Below are 14,006 nucleotides of genomic sequence, written 5' to 3'. Positions count from 1 at the left end.
TAGTTCCTGGATTTGATTTATCAAGTAGAGTCCCAAACATTTTATATTGTCTACAGTTATTTATTCATTCATTCATTTATTCATTCTTTTATTTACTTATTTGTTTGTTTCAGGGCAATAAGGGTTAATTTACTTGCTCAGGGTCACACAGTTAGTGTCAAATGTCTGAGGATGGATTTGAACTCAGGTCTTCTTGAATCCAGTGCTGATATTTTATCAGCTGTACCATTTAGCTATTTTGCCACCTAGCTTGTTGGCAGTTATTTTAAATGTAGTTTCTCTTTCTATCCCTTGCTGCTAGGCTTTGCTGGCTGTATACAGAAATGCTGTTGATTTATGTGGGTTTATTTTATATCTTTCAATTTTTCTAAAGGTGTTCATTGTCTCAAGTACTTTATGTCTCATGGAAGGAATTTGGTAGGATTTCTTCACCTATTTTTCCAAATAGTTTGTATAGTATTGAAATTAATTGGTCTTTAAATGTTTTATAGAAGTCATTTATAAACCCACCTGGCCCTAGAGATTTTTTTCTAAGGCAGTACATTGATAGCTTGTTCAATTTCTTTTTTTCTAAAATATGCTTATTTAAGAATTTTTTTTCTTCTCTTAACCAGGATAATTTATATTTTTGTAAGTATTCATTCATTTAATTTAGATTGTCAAATTGTTGGCATATAATTGGGAAAAATATAGCACAATTATTACTTTAATTTCCTCTTTATTTGTGGTGAGTTCACACTTTTCATTTTTGGTGCTAGAAATTTGATTTTCTCCATTCTTTTTTTAATCAAATTAACCAAACATTTATCTATTTTATTGGTTTAGTTTTATTTATTAACTCTATAGTTTTCTTACTTTCAATTTTATTATCTCACCTTTAATTTTTAGAATTTCTGATTTGTTTTCTTTTTATTAATGATTTTTAATTTGTTCTTTTTATAGCTTTTTAATTGCATGCCTAATTCATTACTCTCTTCTTTCTCTATAATATTCATGTAGGAATTTAGAGATATAAAATTTCCCCTAAGAATTGCTTTGACTCTATGCCATACATTTTGGCATGTTGTCTCATTGTTGTAATTCTCTTAGATGAAGTTATTGATTGTTTCTAAGATTTGTTGTTTGACCCAATCAATATTTGAAATGTAATTAGTTTCCAATCCATTTTTGATCAATCTATCTATTGATCATTATTACACTTAATTTTATTGCATCATGATCTGCAAAGGATGCATTTACTATTTCTCCCTTTCTCCATCTAACTGTTATTTTTTTATGTCCTAATACATGGTCAGTTTTTGTGCATTTGCCATGTACTGCTGAGATAAAGGTATATTCTTTTCTATTCCCATTCAGTTTTCTCCTTAAATCTATCATATTAATTTTTTTTCTAAAATTATATTCACCTCCTTAATGTCTTTCTTATTAATTTTGTGATTATATTTATCTGGTTCTGAGTGGGGGATGCTGAAGTCACCCACTAATACAGTTTCCTATCTATTTGTTCCTGTAACTGAATTTATTTCTCTAAGAATTTCAATGCTCTACTACATTGTGCATACATATTTAGTATTAATATTACTTCATTTTCTATGGTACCTTTTAGCAAGATGTAGTTTCTTTTCTTCTCTTTCACTAGATATATTTTTGCTTTTTCTTTGTCTAATAAGAATTACTAGCCCTACTTTCTTTTTACTTCATCTGAAGGATAATATATTCTGTTCCAGCATTTTATCTTTATTCTGTGTGTATCTCTCTGCTTCAAATATGTTTCTTTTAAACATCATAATGTAGGATTCTGATTTATAATCCACTATGTTGTTTGCTTCCATTTTATAGGACAGTTGATCCTATTCACATTCACAGTTATGATTACTATGTATTTCCCTGCATCCTATTTTTTCCTTGTTTGTATTTTTCTCTTTCCTTTTCTACTGTCCTTTCCCACAGTGTTTTTTTCTAGCCACCTCAGTTAACCCTCCCATTAATCAGTCCCACTTTCCTTTTGCCCTTTCCCTTTCAATTCCTAGTTTTTCCTTCCCTTTTATCAACCCCAGTTCTTTTCTCTCCTTCCCACTTTCCCCTCCTGGTTTTTCCTTCCCTCTTATCAGCACCCCACCCATTTCTTTCTCCTTTCCCCTTTTACTTCATTAATAGTTTAAGATAGAATTCTATACCTAATTGAGAGTATATCTTAATCCCTCTTTGAGCCAAGTCAGATGAGAGTAAGGTCAAAACAAAGCCCACCTCTCCCTTCTTTTCCTCTAGTGTAATAGATCTTTTGTACCTTTTCATTTGATGTGATTTACCCCATTCTGCCTTCCATTTCCTCTTCTCTGAGTATGATCCTTCTTGTTTCTCCTAATTTTTTAAATATCATCACAACTTGAACCCCCCCTCCTTCTGCCTGTGTTACTCATCCTATCTGTATTATGATTTTTTTATTTTGGATTTTGGTTTTGTTTTGTTTTTTGTTTTATTTTGCAGGGCAATGAGAGTTAAGTAACTTGCCCAGGGTCACACACACACAACTAGTTAAGTGTCATGTGTCTGAAGCTGGATTTGAGCTCAGGTACTCCTGAATCCAGGGCTGGTTCTTTATCCACTATGCTATCTAGTTGCCCCCTCCCCTGCATCTGTCTTCATAAAGATACAGTTATCCAGAGTTACAAGTATCTTATTCCCCTGTAGGGAAGAAAACATCTTAACCTTAGTGAATCACATGCTATTTTCTCCCTTTTTACCTTTTCATGTGCCTCTTGAGTCTTGTATTTCTAGATTAAACTTCCTGTCCAGTACTGGGCTTTTTATTAGGAAAGTTCTTAAGTCTCCTATTTCATTAAATGTCCATCTTTTCCCCCTGAATGATTATGATTAATTTTGCTGGGTAGTACATTTTTGGTTGTAATCCCAGTTCCTTTGCCTTTTGAAATATCATATTCCAAGCCCTTCATTCCTTAATGTTGAAGCCACCAGCTTCTGTGTAATTCTGATTGTTGTTCCTTGATATTCAAATTTTCTTTCTGTCTGCTTGCAGTATTTTCTCCTTTATTTGATAAATCTGGAATTTATCTCTAATATTCCTTGGCATTTTCTTTTGGGGGGCTGTCTCAGGAGGTGATTGGTGGATTCTTTAAATGACTACTTTTTAGATGGTTGTAATACATTGGGGCAGTTCTCTTAATAATATCATGAGATAAGCTCTCCAGGCTCTTTTATTATCATGGTTCTCATGTAGTCTGATTGTTCTAATATTGTCCCTCCTGGATGTATTTTCCAGGTGTTTTTTTTTGTTTGTTTGTTTGTTTTGTTTTCTAAAGAGTTATTTTATGTTTGTTTTTTTCTACTTTTACATCCTTTTAATTCTGTGTTATTTCTTCCTGTTGTCATTAGCTTCTGGCTGCTCACTTCTGATTCTTAGGCAATTATGCTCCTTTTCAATTTTCTAATTGCATTTTTAAGACATTATTTTCTTTTTTTCAAATCTATTGACTTTCAGTTATATAACTCTCATTTCTTTTCCTAATTTTTCTTCAGCCTTTCTTATTTGGTTTATAAATCCCCTTCTGAGCTCATTCAGGAGGGTTTTTTGGTCTGGAAACCGAGTCTTTTTCACCTTTAAGACTTCATATGTAGGAGTTTTATTATTGTTGCCTACCTCTGAGTTTTTGTTTTGATCCTCCCTTTAACCATAGTAACTTTCAATATTGGGGGTTCTTTTTTCTTTCTTTTGTTTCTTATTTTTATTTTAGTCTCTTTTGTGCCCTTAAGGATGAGTTCTGCTCTTGGGGAAAAATGTGCACAGTCCAGAGCTTATTTTGTTGGGGGTTGGGGGATGTCACCATCTTTGTGCTCTGAAGCATTAGCAGCTGGCTACTTCTCATTGCATTGGAATGGCCCAGTGTATTTGGCCTTATTGGTTAGCCAATACTCCAGGTTCCAGATTGCCTTCTACATTGGGGTTGGAGGTCTCACAACTGGCCTGCTGTGCCATTGTCTTTCTGTGCAATGACTGTGGGTCCTGAGCTACTGATCTGTGCTGTGACTAAGAGTCTTTTGCTACTTTGCCCAGACACCCTCTGCAGAGAGCTATGCTCCCTTTTTACCCAGATGAAACAGACCTTTTCTGAAGATCTTCTAAATTATTTTAAGTTGGAAGCTTTTTTCACTTTGTGGGGTTTTTTAAATAGATTTTACAACTTTAGAACCTGTTGAGAGGCTTAATTTAATGTTGTTTATGAGGGAAATTTGGGAGATCTCAGACAACTTCCTGGTTTCATCCTGACATCTTGACCTCTTATTTGATTTTTTAAATCCTTTTTTAGTTCTTCCAAGAAGGCTTTGTGGTCTTCAGATCAATTCATCTTCCCCTTTGATTCATTTTTCCAGTGTTGTCCTCAGTGTTTGTGTTTTGTCTTCCCAGTTGCCATAATAGTTTTCTATGGTAAGAGTTGTTTTTTGTTCTTTTGTACTCATATTTTAGCCTATTTCATGACTTTTAAAGTCCTGGGGCACAACATGGACTGTTCTATGCTTCTTTAGCTCAGGACCAGGGATCTGATCAATGGCTTTCTTTTCTGAGGACTCAGTGGCTAGTGGTGGCATGCTTATTGCATTAGAATGCCCCAGGCCTAATATTATCAGTTGTATAGCATATATCCCAGAACTTTTGGGACTGGGGTTGCTTCACAAGTGGTCTGCTGTTCCAGTAGCCTTCTAAACCTGCATTGAGTGTCCTCAACTGCTGGTGTATTCTGTGGCTAAGAGGCTTGAGCTGGCTTGCCCAGATACCCTCTATGCTGCCATGTGCTCCCCTTTTACCCAATTGAGAATTTCCTTTTCTACAGTCCTTTTAAGTTATATTAAGCTGGAAGATTGTTTGGCACTGTTTTTTTTTTTTTTTTTGTGGGTTTTGTAGCTCCAGAATCTGTTTAGAAGCTTGTTTTAATGTTGCTTAGGAGAGAAATTTGGTAGAGCTCATGTAACTTCCTTGCTTCTCTATAACATATTGGCTTTTCCCATCTATAAATTTTCATATTGCCCCCAAAACCCTCCCCATCTCCTATCTTTTTTATTACTATAGAGCATATCACTATTATCTCAGTCAGTTCCTAGGCTCATAACCTAGGAATGATCTTTGTCTCTTACTTTGTCTTTGTCATAACCTAGGAATGATCTTTGTCACCTACTCTGGAACTATCTTCCTCCTTAGCTCCACCTCCTAGATGATCTGTCTTCCTTTAAATCATAACAATAATTTCATCTACAGGATACTTCTCTCTTACTTATCATTAATTTACTAATTTGTCCCTTTAAATAATTTCCTATGAATTCTGAACATAGCTTTTTTTTGTATAGATTTGTTTTGTTTTTGCCTTGCACCAACTAGTTTTTGGGTTTTTTTTTTTATTAAAAAATATTCACAGTGCTTAGCACAGCTCCTGGAACATAGTATAAACTTAATAAATGTTGATCGATCTTTTTGGTTAGTTTCCCTGCTTCAGTTCTTTATTCCAATCTATCTTCCACTCAATAGACTAAAGCATAGGTCTGACCATATCAGTCTCCTATTTAATAACCTCCAGTGACTCATTATAACATCCAAGATTAAATATATAAGATACTCTATTTGTTATTCAAAGTGTTTTAGAAATTGCTCCCACACCAACTCTTCTATGTCCCATACAATGTACTATTTGTTCTTTCTCAATCTTGAGAAAATTAATATCTTGATCCCTTGCTTCTTTGGCACTGTTCAACATTCCTGGCATGCTCTCTCTTCTTGTCTGTACCAACTAGTTTCCTTGACTTCATTCATGACTCAATACAAATAGAAGATTCTTTTGGAGACTTTCTCCCTCCTTCATTTCCCTCTGTTAATGATGTCTCTCTTAAAATACCTTTCATTTACACTGTATATATTTAATATACACCAAGTTATTTTGTGTTGACTTTCCCATTAGAATGTGACCTCTCCAAAGGTGGGGATGATGATTTTGCATTTCTTTATATTTCTGTTATTGAGAATAGTGCCTGGACTATAGTGGGTATTTAATAAGTAGTTCACTATTGATTTATGATAATTCAAATAGAAGTAATGAAAAAAATTGAAATATTATAAGCATCTATATACAGAGACACTAGTAGACTTTAAAGACATAGGAATATAATTTTTAAACTCACTTGTACATTTTCTTTCAAAAGAAAATTTATATGATTATTTCAAGCTTGAAATTGAAACTATACATTTAAAAAGTTTGTAAAATATTTAAAGCAAAACAATTCTTGACTATAATTTATATCATTTCCTGTCATTCAATTTTCAGCTGCCATCAAAGCATCACACTTCAAAATTAGCACTTAATTTATTCTTGAATGAAAGCTATAATGCTTTCAAAAGCTAAAAAGACAAATTGACTTAAAATTCATAAGCTTAAATTAATGCCTGGAAATGTCATTTCAGCATATGCAATGTAAATCTTCACTTATATATATATATATATATATATATATATATATATATATATATTTAAATTAAAAAGTATTTTATTATTTACTAGTTACATGTAGAGATAGTTTTCAATATTTGTTATTATAAGATTTCTAGTTTCAAATTTTTCTCCCTCCCTCTACTCCTTTCCCTATACCTAAGACAGGAAGTAATTGGATATAGGTTATATATGTACAATAGCATTGAACATATTTATGCATTACTCATGTTATAAGAGAAGAATCAAAGCAAAATGGAAAAAAAACTCAAAAAAGAAAAACAAAACCATGAAAAAACAAAAGAAACAGTATGGTTCAATCTGCATCCATATTTAACAGTTCTTTTATTTTCTGCATTTGGAGAGCCATTTCCATCATGAGTCCTTTAGAACTATCTTGTACAATTGTATTGCTGAGAAGAATCAAGTCTATTACAGTTGATCAAAACCGAATATTGATAATACTGTGTACAATGTTCTCCTGGTTCTTCTCATCTCACTCATCATAAGTTCATGGAATTCTTTCCAGGTTTCTCTGATATCTGCCTGCTCATCAATTCTTATATCACAATAGAATTCCACTACATTTATATACCAAAACTTGTTCAGCCATCCCCCAATTGATGGGCAACCTCTCAATATCCAATTCCTTGCCATCACAAAGAGAGCAGATATAAATATTTTTGTACATTTGTGTCTTTTTCCCTTTTTTATGATCTCTTTGGGGAAATGACCAGAGTAGTATTGCTGGATCAAAGGGTATGCAGAGCTTTATACCCCTTTGGGCATAATTCCAAATTGCTCTCCAGAATGGTTGGATCAGTTCCCAGCTCCACCCACAATGCATTAGGGTTCCAATTTTTCCACAGCTTCTCCAACATTTATTATTTTCCTTTTTTTTCATGTGAGCCAATCTGATAGGTGTCAGGTGCTACTTTAGAGTTGTTTTAATTTGCATTTCTTTAATCAATAGTGATTTAGAGCATTATTTCATATGGCAATAGATAGCTTTCATTTCTTCATTAGAAAACTGCCTTTTTATGACCTTTGACAATTTCTCAATTAGGGAATGACTTGGATTCTTATAAATTTCATTTAGCTTCCAATATATTTTAGAAATGAGGCCTTTATCATTAGTACTGGCTATAAATTTTGTTTCCCAGCTTTCTGTCTTCCTATTATATTGACTGTATTGCTTCTGTTTGAACAAAACCTTTTTAATTTAATGTAATCAAAATCATCCATCTTGCATTTCATAATATTCTCTATCTCTTGTTTGGTCATAAACTGTTTTCTTTTCCAAAGATTTGAAAGGTAAATTATTCCTTCCTCCCATAATTTACCTATGGTATCACCTTTTATTCTAAATCATGTACCCATTTTAACCTTATTTTAGTATAAGGTTTAAAATGTTGGTCTATGCCTAATTTCTGCCATACTATCTTCCAGTTTTCCCAGCAGTTTTTGTCAAATACTAAGTTCCTATCCCAGAAGTTGGAGTCTTTAGGTTTATCAAAACAGTGCATTACTAGATTCATTTACTATTTTGTCTCCTGTGCCTAACCTATTCTATTGATCCTCCATTCTATTTCTTAGCAGTACCAAATAGTTTTGATGACTACTGCTTTATAGTAGAGCTTCAGATTTGGGATGGAAAGCCCATCTTCCTCTGCATTTTTTTTTCTAGTTCCCTTGATATTCTTGACTTTTTGTTTTTCCAGATGAATTTTGTTATTATTTTTTCTAGCTCTATAAAATAATTTTTGGGCAGCTAGGTGGTGCAGTGGATAGAGCACCAGCCCTAGATTCAGGAGAACCTGAGTTCAAATCTATCCTCAGACACTTAACACTTACTAGCTGTGTGACCATGGGCAAGTCACTTAATCCGAATTGCCTCACCAAAAAAAAATAATTTTTAGGTAGCCTGATTGGTATGGCACTGAATAGGTAAATTAATTTAGGCAGAATTGTCATTTTTATTATATTAACTTGGCCTATCCATGAACAATTGATATTTTTCCAATTATTTAGATCTCTTTTGATTTGTGTGAAAAGCATTTTGTAATTATGTTCATAGAGTTGCTGGGTTTGTCTTGGCAAGTAGACTCCCAAGTATTTTATATTTTCTCCCATTATTTTAAATGAAATTTCTTTTTCTTTATCTTGCTGCTGGACTTTGTTGGTCATGTATAGAAATGCTTATCATTTATGTGGATGTATTTTATATCCTGCTACTTTGCTAAAGTTGTTAACTGTTTCAAGTAATTTTTAGTTGATTTTCTAGGATTCCTTACGTATACCATCATATCATGTGCAGAGAGTGATAGTTTTGTTTCCTCCTTGCCTATTCCAATTCCTTCAATTCCTTTTTCTTCTCTGATTGCTAAAGCTAAAATTTCCAGTATAATATTAAATAATAGAGGTGATAATGGACATCCTTGTTTCAGCCCTGATCTTAGTGGGAAGGCCTCTAAGTTATCTCCATTGCATATAATGCTTGCTGATGGTTTTAGGTAGATACTGCTTATTATTTTAAGGAAAGCTCCACCTGTTCCTAAGCTCTCTAGTGTTTTTATTAAGAATGGGGGCTGTACTTTGTCAAAAGCTTTCTCTGCATCTATTGAGATAATCATATGATTTTGGTTGGTTTTCTTATTGATGTGGTTGATTATATTAATAGTTTTCCTAATGTTGAACCAGTCCTGCATTCCTGGTATAAATCCCACCTGGTCATAGTGTATTATCCTGGTGATCACTGGCTGTAATCTCCTTACTAATATCTTATTTAAGACTTTTGCCTCAATATTCATTAGGGAAATTGGTCTATAATTTTTTTCTCTGTTTTGGTTCAGCCTGTTTTTGGTATCAACACCATATAAGTGTCATAAAAGCAATTTGGTAGAACTCCTTCTTCACGTATTTTTCCAAATAATTTGTATGATATTGGAATTAATTGTTCTTTAAATGTTTGGTAGAATTCACTTGTAAACCCAAATGGTCCTGGAGATTTTTTCTCAGGGAGTTCATTAATGGCTTGTTCAATTTTCTTTTGTAATACAGGCTTATATAAGGATTTTATTTCCTCTTCAATTAACCTGGACAGTTTATATTTTTGCATATATTGATTTGCATATATATATATATATATATATATATATATATACATTGAGATTGTCAAATTTATTGGTATACAGTTGGGCAAAATAATTTCTAATTATTGCTTTAATTTCTACTTCATTGGTGGTAAAATCACCATTTTCGTTGTTTTTTTTTTTTTTTTTTTTTCTGTGAGGCAATTGGGGTTAAGCCACCTAGCTGTACCACCCCTTTCACTTTTGATAGTGGTAATTTGTTTTTCTTCTTCTTTTTTTTTTTTTTTTAGTGAGGCAATTGGGGTTAAGTGACTTGCCTAGGGTCACACAGCTAGTAAGTGTTAAGTGTCTGAGGCCAGATTTGAACTCAGGTACTCCTGACTCCAGGGCCGGTGCTCTATCCACTGTGCCATCTAGCTGCCCCTCTTCTTTCTTTTTTTATATCAAATTAACCCATGATTTTTCTATTTTATTGGTTTTTCATAAAACTAGCTCTTTGTTTTATTGATTATTTCTATAGTTTTCTTGCTTTCACTTTTATTAATATCTCCTTTAATTTTCAGGATTTATAATTTAATATTTAATATTTAATTGGGGATTTTTAGTTTGTTCTTTTTTTAGTTTTTTAAATTGTGTGCCCTATTCACTGATTTCCTCTTTTTCTTTTTAATTGATGTAAGCAGTTAGAGATATAAAATTTTCCCTAAGCACTGTTTTGGCTTCATCCAATAGATTTTGCTATGTTGTTTCATTATTGTAATTCTCTTCCATGATAGTACTGATTGATTGTATGATTTGTTGTTAGACCTATCCTTTAGAACAAAATGATTTAGTTTCCAATGAATTTTCAGTCTACCTTTCCCTGGCTCTTTATTACATGTAATTTTTTATTTCATCATTGTCTGAGAAGAATACAACTACTATTTCTGCCTTTCTATATTTGACTATGAGTTTTTTCTGTTCTAGTACATGGTCAATTTTTGAATATGTGCTATGTAACACTTAGAAAAAAGGTATATCCCTTTCTATCCCCATTCAACTTTCTCCAGACACCTATCATATCTAACTTTTCTTACCTTCTATTAACCTCTTTATCTTCTTTCTTATTTATGTTGTGGCTAGATTTATCTAATTCTGAGAGGGGAAGATTTAGATTCCCCACTAGTATAGTTTTGCTTTCTATTTCCTGTTGTAATTCATTTAACTTCTCCCCTAAGAATTTGTATGCTATACCACTTGTTGTATACATGTTTTGTATTGATATTCATTATCTATAGTACCTTTTAGCAATATGTAGTTTCCTTCCTTATCTCTTTTAATTAGATCTATTTTTGCCTTTTCTTTGTCTGTGATAAGGATTGCTACACCTCCTTTTTTTTACTTTAGCTGAAGTATAATATACTCTGCTCCAAACTTTTAATTTTACTCTATATGTATCTCTCTGCTTCACATGTGTTTCTTGTAAACAGCATATTGTAGGATTCTGGTTTTTAATTCACTCTGCTATTTGCTTCCTTTTTATAGCAGAGTTCATCCCATTCACATTCACAATTATTATTACTGACTGTCTATTCCCCTCCATTCTATTTACCCCCTTTGTAATTTTACCCTTTTCTTTCACCCTATTCCTCCTCACCAATGTTTTGATTCTTACCCCTTCCTCCCCCAATCTGTCCATCATTTTATCACTCCCCTCCCTTTTCTTTACCCTTTTCTCCTTTGCTTCAGCCCTCCCTTCTGTTAGTTTTTCCTTTTTCCTTTACCCTTTTACTTCCATAAAGAATAAGCTAAGTTTCTTCATCCAAATGAATGTATATGCCATTCCTTCTTTGAATCAAATCTAGTGAGAGTAAGGTTGACATAATTTTCACACCTCCCTTCTTTCCCTCTATTGTAATAGGTGTTTTCCATCTCTTCATATGATGTACTTTACCCCATTCCACCTCCCCTTTCTTTCTCCCCCAAACTCCCTTTTTAACACCTTAATTTTCTTTATATTATCACATCAAATACAATTTATATTTATATCCTCTGTGTATAATTCTTCTGTCTGCCCAAATACATATACAGTTCACAAGAGTTATAAATATTATTTTGCCGTGTAGGGATGTAAGCAGTTTAACCTTATTGAGTAACTTTTTTTTTCTGCTATTGACCTTTTTAAACTTTTCTTGAGTCTTGTATGTTATGATCAAATTTTCTATTCAGTTCCATTCTTTTCATCATGAAACCTTGAATGTCCCCAATGTCATTGAATGTCCATCTTTTCCCCTGAAAGTTTTGCTGGGTGATAGATTCTTGGCTGCAATCCAAGCTCCTTTGCCTTCAAGAATATGATGATGGGGCAGCTAGGTGGTGCAGTGGATAGAGCACCAGCCCTAGAGTCAGGAGTACCTGAGTTCAAATCAGGCCTCAGCCACTTAACACTTAGTAGCTGTGTGACCCTGGGCAAGTCATTTAACCCCAATTGCCTCACTAAAAAAAAAAAAAAAAAGAAGAAGAATATCATGATCCATACTTTGCGATCCTTTGGTGTTGAAGCTGCCAGGTCCTGGGCAATCCTGACTGTGGCTCCATATTTTAATAATTTCTTTCTGGCTGCTTGTAGTATTTTCTCCTTCACCTGAAAATTCTGGAATTTGGCTACAATATTCCTTGGAATGTTTCTTTTAGGGTCTCTTTCAGGAAGTGATCAGTGGATTCTTTCAATGAGGATTTAATCTTCTGATTCTATAATATCAGGGCAGTTCTCCTGGATAATTTCCTGGAATATGGTGTCTAGACTCTTTTTCTGATCAGGGCTTTCAGGTAGTACAATAATTCTCAAATTATCTCTCCTGGATCTGTTTTCTAGGACAGTTGTCTTTCCAATGAAGTATTTCACATTTTCTTCTATTTTTTTCATTATTTTGATTCTGCTTGACTGATTCCTGGTGTGTCATGCGATCATTATCTTCCAACTGTCTAATTTTAATTTTTAAGGCATTGTTTTGTTCAGTCAGGTTATGCACCTTTTTTTTTTACATTTGACTTTTTTAAGGAGTTGTTTTCTTCAGTCAATCTTTGTGCTTCCTTTTCCAATCTGCTGATTCTTTCCATAATTTTCTATTGTTGCTTTCAATTCTCTCCCCATTTATTCTTCTACCTCTTTCAATTAATTTTGAAAATGCTTTTTGAGTTCTCTCCCCATTTTTTCTTCTACCTCTCTCAACTGATTTTGAAAATCCTTTCTGAGCTCTTCCAAGGTTTTTTGTTCTTGATACCAATTCTTCTTCCCTCTTGAAGCTTCACATGTAGGTAATTTGAGAGTATTATCCTCATCTGAGTTTGTGTTTGCCTCTTCCCTATTGACACAGAAGCTCTCAATGGTAAGAACTATTTTTTGTTTCTCACTCATATTGCAGTTATTTTATTTTTTAAGTTGAGGTCTCCTCTGGGTGCACCAGGCTCCCTGTTTCAATCTTCTTGTGTTGGGGTACAGGGGCTGTGTCACTGGCTTTCTACACTGAGACCTCTATGGCTTGTGGATTTCTCATTGCCCTGGGCTTGCTCCCAGGATGCTGTGGTGTCCAAACCTGTTTATGACTGTCCTGTGGGTGGCCCTCTAGCTGGCACCCTGCCCTCTCAGCTGGTGCTGGTGGGCTTCACCACTGTCCTGGTCTTGTTGAGCCAGGATCAAGGGGCCTCAGTTGCTCAGCTGTGGCCTACAGCTTCTTGCTGACTTGCCCAACCCCCTCCATTCTGCATGGCACTGTGCTGCGCTGCGCCTCCCTTTTGCCTGTGTGACATCGATGTTTCCTGATGTCTTCTAAATTATCTCTGGTTGGAAGACTGTGGCTCTCTGTCTCTTTGTAGGTTCTGTAGTTTCAGAATCTGTCCAGAGGCTTGATTTAATGTTCTTTTTTAGGGAACAGAAGGAGAGATCAGGAAATTTGCTAGCTTCTCTCCACCATCTTGGCTCTGCTTCCCTCCAGGGAACTTTTTATAGTCCACTCCTATTTTGAATATATACTTAATCATTATATCAGTTTATGCATATTTTTATCTATCCATTTCTATTGTATCTATCACCATGGTCCTCAGACATTCAGACAAAACACTTTCAGCTAAAAATATTACATTCATAGCCTAGAACTAGATTATAGACAAGTGAATATATAGTTGTATATCCATCTATAAATTCCTACAATCATGTGTATGTGAATTAGGATTCAAATTGAAAACTACTAAAATAATCAGTTGAAATATCTTTTATATTTTATATGTATCTATACATATTTACATGTATATATGTATATTTATGTGTATTTATATATGTATATATGCATGCATCTATACATGCATATATACATATATAGGAAGCATTCTTATTATCTATTCAAACCAGTTTATCAAAGACTGAGGCAGCATAAGCAGTCTGGCACAG

The sequence above is a fragment of the Dromiciops gliroides genome, chromosome 3 (assembly GCF_019393635.1).
Source record: "Dromiciops gliroides isolate mDroGli1 chromosome 3, mDroGli1.pri, whole genome shotgun sequence".
Taxonomy (NCBI): domain Eukaryota; kingdom Metazoa; phylum Chordata; class Mammalia; order Microbiotheria; family Microbiotheriidae; genus Dromiciops; species Dromiciops gliroides.
Note: the sequence above shows the minus strand (reverse complement) of the source record.